Raw genomic sequence first — 12,910 nt, forward strand, 5'->3', positions numbered from 1 at the left:
TCACTGCGTACAGTAGAGCTGTCTACTGATAGACCTTCTTTTGTGGATGGTGTAAGTCACTGTTTAAATGCCTGTTTTCATATCAAGATCACCACGTTGTTTGTCGTGTTAATTGTTACGGAAACGTTGTGTAAGTAATATATTTTACTTTGTGCACAAGTATGTTTACAAAACTGCGGCGACATGTGCATCATGGAAAATGTCCCACTGTCTCCTTCCCTCTCTCACAACTTCTCTCTACTCTCTTCTGTTGTTCTCTTTACTTTCATTGGTACTATTCATCCTGTAAGCCAAATTCAACAGGGAGGTGTGTTCCAGCAATCTTCTAATAAATTGAAGAAAGAAATCGATGTTTTTTTCTGGTTGTGATTGGGCCCACACTGAACATACTTATTACGGTCTTAATCGGAATATGGTTTAACGTATTACTGTGGCCACAGCTTAATATAAATGATGACGTTATTTTATTTTAGATGTCAGTTTTGTAATGATTTTAAATGTCGTAATTTTACAGTTTTCTCTTGCATTTTTACATTGGAGATAAAACGTTTATCAATCGAACAAATTCTTGGATGTCTTCAAAGTTTGTCTGATTTATGGTTGGGTAAAGACGGCCCATTTGGGAGCATGAAGCCTATGCAAATCTTATCTAGGCCATTGACACATTGTAAAACTGAAATTGATTTTCGCTTCTTGTTTAAAAAAAAAATTAATAATAATTACAACAATAATAATAATAATAGGCTTATCATAATAAAATACCTTAAGTGTAAGTAAATAAGTGTTTGGAAATGTAAGGAATGTTACATTTTTAAATGGCACAACAGACCAAGTTAATTGATCTAATAACTATAATTATAACCAGTGATTAAACTAGGGCATTGGTATGTTGTTGTTTTAGTTTCCCATCTATTTGACTATTTGCACCTATAATGGCCTTAATTACAGCAGAATAGGCTGTTAAATGAAACATTGATTTGTACGTCTGGAATTCTTAACTAAGATGAAGTTAGCGCTTGTTGCTGTGTTGAAACAGGCATGACAATCAACATTTAATGAAGTTTCACAGCAGACAGAGAGAGAGAGAGAGAGAGAGAGAGAGAGAGAGCAGAAGAAATGAAAGAAAAGTAGAAAGGTGTGTAACCTCCACCCTACTCCAAATATTTCTATTCACCCAATACTTTCAGAAATATTTTTTGGTGGGCTTCAGTTTCCGCTGCATTTAAACGAATTTTTAAATGCAGGCAATGCAATATTAATCGCGATTTGCTGATATAAAATGCAATATTTTTAGACAGCTATCGGGGGTTTCAGGGGAGGCAGGCGGATGAAGGAAGCAGCTGTTTAACAGCACAGAAAGCTGCTCCTTATTGCTTTTCTTTAGCTTTTGGCTACATGGACAGAGGAGTGAGCGATTCCTTGACGTGAGTAAAATATTTTTTAGTCTTATTTCTTTGTTAATCTTCAATGTTTGGCAAGGATAACATATTTTGATCCTATTATTACTTCCTCAAAAGTATTTGTTTTATGCATGGCAAATTGTGGGTCACAGCACGTCGTGGTCACTCCACAATGAATTGCCTCGCTCTAGTCTTTAAAGTTTGTAAGAAATAATGCGAAACGTTTATGACTGTAATGTAAATGTTATAAGAAGGAAATTGTGAAAAAAAACAGCTTTTTTATTTAGCTCTAACAAAAACGGACTTTTCTTAACGTGAAAACCCCACAAAAGAGTTCTTGATTTAGGTTATTAACATCGCAAATCCTAAATGAATTCGGACTGTTTGATGTGTTTGACGCATTCACACAGTTAAGGCAGCATTTTCAGCTTGTATCCCTGTGTGTAACTTATATGCACATACATACACAGCTACATGTAGGCTACATGTACTGTCTGTCTGTCTGTCTGTCTGTCTGTCTATCTATCTATCTGTCTGTCTATCTATCTATCTATCTATCTATCTATCTATCTATCTATCTATCTATCTATTATCTATAATCTGTTCAAAGTTTACCCATCTAACACAACCTACCGAGAGTAACACAACACTGCTGGCACTGAACACACTCCACGCGCGGCACCACACGCGCCACATGGCAATAATTTCAGCACCACGAACAGCTCCGTTGGCGGATTGACGAGTAATGCATTATTGAAAGCCTATATCAAACAGCTCTGGGGTGCTGTCTATCTCCACAAGGGCTCTGGATGAAGTCGGACTGTCTGCCTGCACAATAGCCTCTAATATGTTAATGGCCGTAGGGGATGCTTGAGGTGCCGTCCCCAGCTGCCTCGCCTACCATATGTCAGCCCGTTACGACAGAGTCCTCTATTAATCAGGTGGATATTTCATCAGTAACTTCACCGATATCATAACCCTTAAAGCTCTATCAATAGTGGGCCGCAGCATCGCCTGATCGTAGGTCTTGTAATTGCCTGGGCCTGAAAGGGCCTTCTCCCTACATCTTGTCTACATCATTTAGGTCTTTTAGGCCCTTCCCCCTCCACACCTCCTCTCGTCCTATCCCATGACGCTTTGGGTGCCCTCCCTATCTAAGCCTTATGACAATGAAAACGACCCTAAATTCCAGATTGATCACATAAAAACAAAAACGTTGGCTCTAACAATTTTTTAAAGTTTTGATGTATTTGTTTTGTATTGTTATCAGTATCATTAATATTATTATTATTATTATTATTATTATTGTTATTGTTATTATTAGTTACTATCAGGCTATTATGTAACAATGTTTGCGATCCTATCTCGACCGCATTAATCACCTCTTCTACTTCCTTCTTCGTATCCTTGCATAGGCCGCGACGGATTAATCACTGAGGCTACCAACAGATCTCATAACTTAATTCCTTCAGGCTACTAGTCGGGGGAGTAATTAATCTATACCGTGGATGTAAATAAAAGGAAATTGGATTCCTGACAGACGAGATGAGAGAGTCTCTGACACCACGTCTCCAAATAATGATTTTACCGCACGTTATCGTTACGCAGGCGCTTAGATTTACGAGCGCACAACTTTTTACTATAGCTCTGAGCGGAAGGGAGTGGGCCTACCATAATCGCAGCTGTTAGGCGCCCAGGTTAAGATGGATTAGATCATTATAATTACAACATTACATGCTAAAATAAAAAGAAACAGAGAGCGCATATACTGCGTTGGTTTTTGAGATTGTTCAACTTATGCAGTAGCCAATATTTTAAAACAAAAAAAGAGTCCCCATCGAGTGGCTCCGTTGATCTAACAATGCGCAGGAAGGTTGGCCTTTGGACGGAAATGTCAAACGCTGGATGTGGATGGGTAGATCCCCCAGATCTGTACTCATTTCCCACTTATATTTGCTCAGTAATCCGCTGTGGCAGCCCTCCATCGCCCGGGACCCGGTTTGAGAGGCGATGCTGTTGACACAGGGGTATATTTCAATCACAGAGGGTTCAGAGTCAGACGAACAACTTATTTGTCTAATAAATCCGTCATTTAGTAAGAAAAATATTTGATCTTGAGGGGCTGACCTCTTGCCATGTAGCTACTGGCAGATAAATGATGAAATGGGTATGTATGCTTCACGGATATGCAGGTAGCCTGCATACCCAAAAGCACAATTTAGATTCCTATTTGTATGGAGCACACACACAACAAACAGATCAAAGTCTGCCAGCATACACCTTCTTATCGTAGCATTTGTTAACAAAAAAGCTAAAGCAGGAAGACACCACAAGTTTTCTGTAGTGTAGAGGAGAAATGGAGGATGGAACTATTCAGATGTCCAAAACGTGGCTATGACAATATTATTTTGAATTTTAAAAACATAATTCTTTAGAGATAGTGAAGATTCACCTCTGTGTCATTATTTCACTTGGATCCTGTGGTTGTAGTTTTAAAATGAAGATCATTAAAACAGACTATGCCCGCACCATTTAGAGTCATTCCTTTGACAAATACAGTTTAACACAGGTTGGGGGAAGTTGAAATCCAATGGCCAAGCAGCTTGGACGGACAGAACCACACACACTGCCTTTGGAAACAAACTAAACGAGAAGGCCTATGATAGCAGCTTTAATTAGAGTAGGCTACAATATCATCCAAATAAGTTGTACAGCCATCTACAGTCTACAATGCCAAATTGACATTTTGGTACTTTACAGTATTTCATGACAACAGCCCTGCACAGTCTATCCAGTAGTCACTGTAGTCACTTAAAGTTGTAACATCAAAACCCTCAATAAAGCTGTTCATTACCCTTTAACTATCCAAGTTCACCATCTGTTGCAGTTTCTCTTTAACTTATTTTGTATGCAATCCAGGATGTAGCGCCAAACTTTTAAATAATTTGCAGGTTACTACAATTTTTTGTTAACTGCTCCATGTTTCTCAGAGAGTTCAGTATTAATTACACTGTCACTTTCTGAACACAAATTAACACACATCTGAAAGCCATCGCACTGTCCCTCTGCAGCTTTATTTTGATCACCGTGCATGGCTTAAACACTTACTTCTTCTCACTCTAGCTGAGCTTTATAGGCCATCAGTCACCATCCCTGTGCCAACCAGAGCTTGCAATGGTTGATTTGACCAATTAAGCACAGCTTCAACCAGAGAGAATGTCTAACGAGTGAAATGAGCTGCTGTTAGGTTTAACTGGAGCAACAAAAAAAACTGCATACATGACTCCTAATGTGACTGCAGAGCCCTGAAATCACTCAGAGGATGTGCTGTGATTGGCAGCTGTTTGTGTTTGATGCCTTAATCTTTTGGCATTTACTACATACACAACATATGCATTTGTCCACTATGCAGTAGGCATAAAGAGGAACCAAGCATCAGTCTGTAGGCTACTGCATAAGAGATGTAGCCTACCTCTACATTTAACAGTGTTAAGTCCTAGACCATCCAAGTATTTAAAGGAGAGGGCGTCTTCATTTAATCTTGATCTTTTTTTTTTGCAGTTGATGTGGAAACTGTGGACGGAAATCCGAGGACATCCTCAAAACAAAGCGGATATGTTTTAACCCTCTTCTTGCATGGCCCAAACGTTTGACATCCATACTGATAAAGTGCTGCACTGAAACATCAAAACACTCGTCAATGTCTGCACTGGTTCGTCGCGAGATGTTTCACCTCATTCCTACGTATTGCCACCTACTGTAAATGTCACTTTATGCAAAATCTGCCTCACTAGCTAAATGTCATTTATATCCCAATCCTGCCTCTTAAGAGCCGTCATATCCCCGGGCAAAGTGCTCTTTGAACCCTTGTGTTCAACCCATTTCCCTGTCGTCATTCCCCACACGTGCTGCACACAGAAGGCGCGCGGGGCACGCGACCGGAAACAAAAGGCAAGACAACACCATAAAAGGAGATTCCACATCAACGCGAGTTTAAATTCAAGCAAACGCGAATTAAGATTCAAGTTATAGGTCGACATTTTCTGTGGTTTCTTCAACAAATATAAGGTATTTAATAAAACAACGCAAGAAATCCAAGTTATAAGAATGAGCTTATAGTTTCCTTTATAAAGTAGAAACATGGCGCTCTTTAGTTCTTCTTTCATGCTCCAAAAACGAGACGCACTAAAGGTGATGTTGGGTTCTTCTCAGCTGTCATTATGTGCTTTTGATACCTCAAATGTATAACAACATTTATACATCGTTTGCAACTTCAATGAGCCTCACAGTTGGCAATGGCAGGCTGGACTCTACTTCTTTTATATAAAGCACAGGGAGTTCATTTTATGCTCCACTGTGCTGGAATATAAGCCTACATTTTATTGCGAACCGTTCAGAAAAAAACGGATTACAGCTAAAGGACTGGTGTTTCCCATGTCGCTGGCCTTGGTGCTGAACATTATACAAACATTATGCAAACCTGAACCTGTTTTTATTCTCACGATGGTCCTATTGACTTTGAGCTTTTTCTAAAGTTTAAAAATAAAGTCTTTATATGGAAAATATGAGGTGATATTTCGTTCATCTACAGAGAAAATAGCGTCCTTCAAAGATTTACTTTGAGTAGCACAAATGACCTGTGCAGCCTGTTAGTGCTACAACGTGTTAAAGTAGGCTACTTCCCTTTTGAAGAACTAATCCTTTTTTCAAGGGTTAACTGAACTTTTTCTAATTTCTAGTTTCACTCCTTTACCCCAGTTTACTTCTGAAAAAATGACACTTTAGAAATGAAACAAGTTAAATCATATTTATGTTCGAAACGCCACTTCATAAATCCCAGTATATTCTTTGTTAGCCTACACATTATTTTGTCTCACCACTTCTCCATAAATGAAACTTTTAGGTATAACACATCTAGTATTTCCGTTGACAAACTGTGGGGGCATTTCATGTTGCGGAGAGAGGCCAGTTCCCCATCGGTAGATTTTGATATTGAATATCTTCCTCTGTACACATGGACTTCGATAATGAGGAGAGTGTCGGCCACCGTTTGCCCGCCGCCACGCCATCAAATATTCATCACTGTTGATTAAACAGCCGGCAGCTGCCGATCGGCCGGGTGTCAAATTTGTATCCAGCTACCTCTGTACACACCTAGCCTGAATACAATGCGATGGGACTGAAATCATCCACGAAATGATATAGAGGCGTGGAGCGAAGGTTCACCAAATGTGTGCATGTGTGTATGTGGGGGTGGAGGGGTATCACTTGCAAATCTAGCGGGGCTTAAGCGGATGTTTCCGTCCCGTGGCCATCAGAAAGAAAGAAATATTGGCAGAACGAAAACTGAGAGAGAGATTGAGAGAGAGAGAGAGAGAGAGAGAGAGAGAGGTTACTGTGAGGCACGATAAATATTTCATGAGTTGTTGGAGTGGAGAGGAAAGAGTGTCCAGGAAGGTTGGTTCAACTCATTTGCTGTACTCGGGCTGAGAAGCATACAGAGGGAACAAATGTTCATGCAGCCCTACACACACACACACACACACACACACACACACACACACACACACACACACACACACACACACACACACACACACACACACACACACACACACACACACACACACACACACACACACACACACAGACCTTATTGGCGAAATAGTTATCTCCTTGAATGCCAGTGACAATGCAAATAGTAGTACGATAGCAGCAGTACTGGTAGCTGTATTTGTCATTTTCCAGAGACTCTTCACTCTGTCTCTCATCTCCCCCTCCCTCTAAAGATGCAAACTCCACTGTGCAACTTCAAAGTCCCATGGCTCATTTAGCAAGACAACAGAAGTCTAATTGGATGATATATCACAATCTGATTGGAGGGGGGGTCACAATTGTCATACTCCTTACTTCATTTAAACACAAACATATACAGATGCACATGCAACCTAATGTGCAAATCATCATTTTTGATGACATCTTAGCTGATGCTATGTGACAAAAGGAATACTGAATATGTACAAACCCAAACCAAGTTAGGGTTTTCATAAATCAATAATTTCTGTTAAGTTCAGATTTCATAAAGTAATGCCATTTTAGAAGATAAATCATGAAAAATGAATCCTGATCTTCAGCCTTTTCCTGATGCAAACCCAAACTCTTACCATACGTATACGTAATGCAAAGCTAATGATTATTAGTTAGTCTGCCAATTATTTTGGCGATTAATCAATACGATTTTTGGTCTATAAAATGTCAGAAAATGGCAAAAGTCACAACTTCCCAGAGCCCAATGTGACGTCTTTAAATGTCTTGTTTTGTCTGATCAACAGTCCAAAACCCCAAGATATTCAGTTTCCAACGATATAAAACAGAGAAAAAGAGAAAATCCTCACATGATAGGAGCAACAACTTTTGGGGAATTTGCTTGAAATATCCCTCAAACGATTAATCGATTGTCAAAAATAGTTGCAGATCAATTTTCTGTTGATTGACTAATCGACTAATCGACTAATCATTCCATCTCTAAATCCTGGAACCTCACCACAGGCCTGAGCTTAAGTGCAAAGTGCAAAAGCATGTGCTCACACACAGTGTTTTCTACCAGAATTGAAAGACATAACTGGAGCATTTGCATTTTTCCCTTAAGCGTCTATGGGATGCCCAGCGAATTGTGGAGGGACTTTAAAAGGAACTGTGCAAAATCAGACAGCATTCAACAGCGAGAGGAAACAAGTGTCTGAGAGAGAGGGAGCTCAGCTTACTGGCCATTGATTGCCTCTATGTGATCTTATTAGCCTCTTGTTACTCAGACTGGAACACCATCCTCTGGATCCCCTTACTGGAATATCCGACTCATGACACGGTTGTTAGATCAGCACCTTAACCTTAAGGTGACAGCTTTAAATGTCTTGTTTTGTCCGATCAACGGTCCAAAACCCCAAGATATAAAACAAAGAAAAGGAGAAAATCCTGTCGTAACAAGCACATTTTGAAACTTTTGCTTGAAAAATGATTTGAAAGGATTCATCGATAATCAAAATAGCTTTAGCTCTAGACCACATCCCTGTCTGAAGCTAATAATGACAGTGGTTGGCTGATTTATTGATTTGTTTCATTTTCACTTTGAGACCCAGCAACCAGCCAACACACAATAAAGATGACAAGTGCTGCACTTTTGGGGGGTTTCCATGTCCCTGCGAAAAGCCCTATATCCACTTCTAAAGCAGAGAAGTCGTGTGACGTTTACTTCACTTCAGCAGACTTTAACAGAGTAAAAGCAAGCAGGTAAAAGACCCTGTGACTTCTCAGTTCACCAGGACAGTCTCTACTTCAGCCAGTAGATGCTCGTTGCTGCTGCTGCTGCTGCTGCCTTGCGTCCCTTTTACACCACACAAAACTTTGTGTATTATTCATGATCCCGCCCAAGAGACACCCACCGAGTGCCTGCAGGATCCTATGTAAGTTCCAGCCATTTCTGACTCGTTTCATCAATACCACATGTTCTGACATTGATTGTCATGTCCTCAGCGTCCTGACTTCACATCTCGCAGGTCACACAGTGTAAAATCAGCTCTCCGTTTTATTACTCAGGGGACCTCATCGGCTCCACAGAAGTCTGCTAGCTTTGACAGGTGGAGCTAGAGTCGACTTTGACAGAGTACTGATTAGCCTGTCACTCTGAATGCAGGAAAGCCACGAACTATGTCAAATTCATTGACTGACTCCCTGTGAGCCAGATAGGTAGCGGACTGAATGCGTCACCTCGTTGAGCTAGATACATTGAGATGACTAATTGTTCTTTATTAGTGAGTTATAAGCACCGGACACACTGATGCATCTGTGCAAGTGTTTCAGAGCATGGTTTTGCTGGCATTTCAGTAATGACTTGCCAGTTTATTAATGAATAGGTCGTAATTATGAAGAATAATTAATGATGTAAATCATCACTTTGTCCTCCAAACCTCCACCTTGGAAAGTGGAACATACTAACTTGTATGTTCATGTAGTTTTTTGGCAACATCTGCCATCCTGTGGGGGTCATAATGTCTGAACATCTCTTTTGAGGTTATTCAAGCTAAAAGCAAAAGTTTACAGTGGAAGGTCCGTTTAGCCTTTTCAACATCTGTCTTGAAAATTAGCTGTTGATGAATGATCATTTTACCGGACAAATGAAACAAATCAATAAATCAGCCGACCACGGTCATTATTGGCTTCAGACAGGGATGTGGTCTAGATGAATCCTTTCAAATCATTTTTCAAGCAAAAGTTTCAAAATGTGCTTGTTATGACAGGATTTTCTCCTTTTCTTTGTTTTATATCTTGGGGGTTTTGGACTGTTGATCAGACAAAACGAGACATTTGAAGCTGTCACCATTGGGCTCTGGGAAACCAGAACTTTAACTTTTTTTTTTTTAAAGATTATTTTCTGGGGCTTTTCCCTTTATTTAATAGTGGCAGTGGATAGACAGGAAAGGTGGGAAAGAGATGGGGGACGACACGCAGCAAAAGGCCAAGGAAAGGACTCAGCCAACATGGGGCCCACGCTCTTATTGGGTGAGCTAGAGGTCGCCCCGGAAACTGTGACTTTTGCCATTTTTTGGCATTTTATAGACCAAATAACTAATTGATTAATCAAGAAAAATAATTGGCAGAATTAGTAAAATTAGTAAAAAAAAATAAAAAAAATAATCGCTATGTGTAATGTGGTCTATTTGTACATTAAACCTGAGAATTAGACACTAGAAACAACAAACTAAAAATTAATAAAAGGCCAGTCGGTACAAATCCATTGAATTAACCTTTTCAGAGTTTCTTTTCTAATTAGACGTAAATTAATTAACATGCTCAAAAATCCTCAGCACAAGTCTAGAGCTTATTCATTCATTCAAGAGAATAAATAAACGGATCCTAAGAATAGCATGAACTTCCACACATCCTCTGCCTCAAACCTCAGAAGACCAGACTACTGTTGATACCTCCTCTAATTACCATGATTGACTGTTGTGCAATATCAGCTGTCCGGGTCCCCTCACCCTCACATCTACACCCTACAAGTCACCCTGTCCCACACTGTCAGGATCCAAATTTCAATCACTTATTGACCAGTTTGACAAATGGTATGGCAGGGTGGGGTGGGGAGAGGGGAAGGTGAGGAGATAAAGTGTACCACTGAATAATTCAGAATGAAAACACAGAAGAAATCGATCATGGGGCCAAAATCTGATATTAAGAGCAACTTACACCATGGAGTTAGGAGGGAGGTGGCGTTTGTCTGTGTGTGACAGAGAGAAAGACAGAGTTATAGAGGCAACCAATTTAGTACCTGTCAACTTACTCTGTGAACTCACTTGGCTTTTATTTGATTACTTTTAAAACAACCATCTGCACTGAAGTATAATGTCCTTGGTGTTAGACACTTAAGAGTTGCTAAGTAATTAGCGCTACATTGGATTTATAATTGGCTATCATGGGCCTTTATTGGTCAATTACCCACTCAAATCAAGTGACTCAGCCAAATGTAACAGTCTTATTATTACTCAATTAAAACAAATGCTCTCTGTGGTAGGGGGTTTGAGAGGGAGAGAGGTGGAAGGCGGTGGGGGTCGAGATTCCCAGTATATCATCAGGTAATTAATATTTTCATTAACTCGCTCTGTGTTGAGCTGCGACCTGCCTCTGATCATTTCATTTCCCCACCATGGGTTCGATACTGTAGTGGCTCCATAATTAGTTTGATTTATATCTGGCCACTGTAATGAAGGAGAGCGCTCAGTCCTTTCCTCTTCCTATTGCAGAGTACTGCTGCTGCACTCTCACTCCTCTAATGTCTGATAAATATGCCGGGCTGTACTCCACGGAAGGACTAGGCCTCTGTGTATTGAGACAGCTCAGGAACAAGAAACAGAGGCTTGTGAGAAATTTACACCAGGATCTTTGAGGGATGGAGTAAGGGCTTGTGCGTAACACAGCAAAGGAAACATGGCTTATTAAAGATTGAAGGATACATACATGATTCTTTTATGTCTTAAGACTGAAAACCTTGATACCGGTGCAGAAATGTAGAGAAAGAAGATACTGAAGGGGAGTCGAAGGTATCAAAGGCCTCAGGAGGTTCTGATCTACTTTAATAGTTCATGATCAGTACGGACAATAAGGTCTCTGGGTGATTAAAAAAAGACATTTCAACATTTTAGTTGCGGAAAAAACAATTCCTGTCATGATTCGTGGATAAATAAAGGACTAGGTCAGTATATGCAGCTATGATAGGTGTACTTCTCTACCATGTAATGCATATAATGCAATCCACTTGTATAGGCTACATGACTTCAGTGGCTTTACACTCAGCAGGGTAACACAGGAGTGCACATGAATGATTTCAGCATTAATAATGCTCCATTGATTATTGTTCTGCTGTTTAAAGGTGAATGGCAACGCTTTCTGAGCAGCAGGGGAGGGAGAGGCCTGTGTGTCTCAGGGAAGGACTGATTTACATTTTGGAAAGTGCACCTTATTCCCGGGAGGTTTGCCTATCGTTTTCAGTCAATACTGACTCTGAACTTTCTTTGTTGTGGAAGACTCTCCAGTCCTTTACACACAGGCTGAGACCTTATCTGTGTATTTAAATATGTTGTGTAGATGCCTGATTGGTGATGGTTTATTCAGTATGTGAGAAATATAAAAAAATATATATATAAATAAGATTGTTCCAAATGTTTCCACATATTGCAGCAAAACATGTTTGTCAGGTTGCTTCAGTTCGGTAATGCAGTAAGTTATAAGATAAGATTTCCCTCAGTATAGGCAGATTTTTTGCTGATCATAATATTAATGGGCATAACTGGACTGCAACAGATCTCTGGCCTACTTTAGAAGCAAGCTCCCTCTACCAAAGGCTCGAGCAACACCTCTTGCCAACAACTTCCCTCCAGCTAGCTCTGCATTAAGGTTATCTCAAGATTTCTAGCAGCATCAGCATAATATACACAACACAGAAGCAAAAATAAAAAAATAAAAACTTTCCCTTGATCCTACAATGTTTGCCATAAGAGACATTGCCTACTATGAATGTGTGAATGCTCTTTTTAAAATAAAAAACAAAAAAATTAGTAATTGTAATAAGAATTTCATTCCAATTATTGCAATGGCTATGCCATTGCATGAGATAAGGCCTGTTTATAACTTCCTTTTCATTTCTGAAACTTTCAGTCACAAATCTATAATGATATGATATCAATTAGAACATACGTATAGCTTTGTATTAGTGTCCTTTAGAGAATAGCAAGTCAAGGGCTCTTATTCATAAATGAGTTAGAATCTCCTACAGGATGAGACACGCATTTAAAGCATTTCACTTCATGTTGTTTTGATGCTCTTTGGGATCGATATGTACCACCAAACAATTGATGAATGGCAATGACAGGAAATACTACGTGTTCTCTTCCCAGGTTTCACAGGAGCCAAAGCTTAGCGGGTGGAATCATAAAGATAATCTTCAGTGCCACATAAAA

The sequence above is a fragment of the Sander vitreus genome, chromosome 1 (assembly GCF_031162955.1).
Source record: "Sander vitreus isolate 19-12246 chromosome 1, sanVit1, whole genome shotgun sequence".
Classification (NCBI taxonomy): Eukaryota; Metazoa; Chordata; class Actinopteri; order Perciformes; family Percidae; genus Sander; species Sander vitreus.